Source organism: Mandrillus leucophaeus, unplaced genomic scaffold (genome assembly GCF_000951045.1).
Source record: "Mandrillus leucophaeus isolate KB7577 unplaced genomic scaffold, Mleu.le_1.0 Scaffold177, whole genome shotgun sequence".
Classification (NCBI taxonomy): Eukaryota; Metazoa; Chordata; class Mammalia; order Primates; family Cercopithecidae; genus Mandrillus; species Mandrillus leucophaeus.
The window spans coordinates 4349091-4351831 of record NW_012101776.1 but is presented as its reverse complement, the minus strand read 5'-3'; positions in this window follow the sequence as shown (position 1 = coordinate 4351831).

Here is a 2741-nt window from a genome sequence, read left to right as displayed (position 1 = left end):
GGTTGCAGAGTTGCTAAACCTCTGACTAAACCATGAGTTTTCTCTTTCATCGACATGGTTGTAAATACTTATATTGAGTCCTTTCATCAAAAATAAGACAGATGTAGTTTTTGTTTGTTTGTTTGTTTGTTTGTTTTGTAACAGGCATCTTTAAGATGCGATTTATGTCACTTATCCTCCTGAATTCTATATATGAGGAAAGTACATGAAGCATTGACTGATTATAGGGTAAAATCCGTTTTTCAGTAAGTCAATACTTTGCAAATATCTCCTGTTAGAGGCCAATACACCATTCTGGACTCTGTTGTTTATATTCTTACACAGCAACAAATCAAACCCATGGTTTTTATCATTTATTCATCATTCATTTTCTTATTCTAAATCAATGTTTATTAACACTAAAATACGGAGGGGCATGCTAAAAAATTTACTCTCTCTATATATGCCAATAATTGGAAGCTCAGAGATATTCCTTTTAAGACAAGCAAAAATGCTGGCTAAATTAAGTCAAAGAGAATGACATTATTGTAAACCTTCACCTTTGATGAAATGAGGAAGAATATAACCTGAGAAAGGTCAGTGTTGTTCTATGCTAGAATATTTTATGAAGATACTTTAGGATCTACTGTATAATCTTGTATTTTTTTAAGTCACAGTAAAAACAGAGTTAGACATAGATTCTTATGCTGTTCTAAATGTCCATAATGATTAGCCAAATACATGAAACTCACCTGACTTCATGATAATAGCTCAAGATACAATGTAAAGGTTATGGAGAATCCTATGTGATGCTACCTTTCAAGTATTGCCCAGCTAGTAATGTCTTTGGTTTAAAAGTAATTCAATTCCCAGGCAAGATGGTAGAACAGGAATAGCTCTGATCTGCAGCTCCCAGTGAGACAATGCAGAAGGCAGGTGATTTCTGCATTTCCAACTGATGTAACCGGTTCCTCTTATTGGGACTGGTTAGAGAGTGGGTGAAGCCCACAGAGGGCCAGCAGAAGCAGGGTGGGGTGTCACCTCACTTTGGAAGTGTACCAGGTCAGAGGACTCCCTCCCCTAGCCAAGGGAAGCCATAAGGGACTATAACCTGAGGTAAGGCATTATCCAGCTCAGATACTATGCTTTTCCCACAGTCTTTGCAACCCATAGACCAGGTGATTTGTTCCGGTGCTTACACCACCAGGGCCCTGGGTTTCAAGAACAAAACTGGGAGGCTGTTTGGGCAGACACAAAGCTAGCTGCAAGAGTCTTTTTTCCTACCCCAGTGGTTCCTGGAACAAAGGCAAGACAACTGCTCTCTCCCCTGGAAAGGGGGCTGAAGTCAGGGAGCTGAGTGGTCTTGCTCAGCAGATCCGATCCCCACAGCACCCAACAAGCTAAGATCCGTTGGCTTGAAATTCTCACTGCTAGCACAGCAGTCTGAAGTCAACCTGGGATGCTCAAGCTTGATGCAGGGTGGGGCATCTGCCATTACTGAGGCTTCAGTAGGCAATTTACACCTCAGAGTGTAAACAAACCACCCGGAAATTTTAACTTGGTGAGAAACCCACTGGAGTGTGTCAAAGCCTCTGTAGCCAGACTGCCTCTCTAGATTCCCCCTCTCTGGGCAGGGCATCTCTGAAAGAAAGGCAGCAGACCCTGTCAGGGGCTTATAGATAAAACTCCCATCTCCCTTGGACAGAGCACTTGGGAAAAGGGGTGGCTTTGAGTGCAGCTTCAGCAGATTTAAATGTTCCTGCCTGCCAGCTCTGAAAAGAGCAGTGGATTTCCCAGCACAGCGCTCGAGCTCTGCTAAGGGACAGACTGCCTCCTCAAGTGGGTCCATAACCCCCAAGCCTTCTGATGGGGAGAACCTCCCAGGAGGGTTGACAGACACCTCATATAGGAGAGTGGTGCCTGGCATCTGGTGGGTACCACTCTGGAATGAAGCTTCCAGAGGAAGGAGCAGGCAACAATCTTTGAAGTTCTGCAGCCTCTGCTGGACCCAGGCAGAGAGGGTCTGGAGTGGACCTCCAGCAAACTACAGCAGACCTGCAGAAGAGGAGCCTGACTGTTAGAAAGAAAATTAACAAACAGAAAGCAATAGCGTCAACATCAACAAAAAGGACACTCATGCAAAAACCCCATCCAAAGGTCACCAACATCAAATATTTATCACCAAAGGTACATAAATCCAACAAGATGAGAAAAAAACAGCACGAAAAGGCTGAAAATTACAAAAACCAGAATGCCTCCTCTCCTCCAAAAAATCACAACTGTTCACCAGCAAGGGAAAAAAAACTGGATGGAAAACGAGCTTGACTAATTGACAGAAGTAGACTTCAGAAGGTGGGTAACAACAAACTCCTCTGAGCTAAAGGAGCACGTTCTAACGCAATGCAAGGAAGCTAAAAACCTTGACAAAAGGTTACAGGAACTGCTAACTGGTATAGAAGAAGATTATAGAAGAATATAAATGAACTGATGGAGCTGAAAAACACAGCATGAGAACTTTGTGAAGCATACACAAGTATCAATAGCCAAATCGATCCAGCAGGAGAAAAGATACCAGAGGTTGAAGATCAACTTAATGAAATAAAGCATGAAGACAAGATTAAAGTAAAAAGGATGAAAAGGAATGAATAAAGCCTCCAAGAAATATGGGACAATGTGAAAAGACTAAACCTACATTTGATTAGTGTACCTTAAAGTAATGGGGAGAATGTAAGGAAGTTGGAAAACACACTTCAGGATATTAT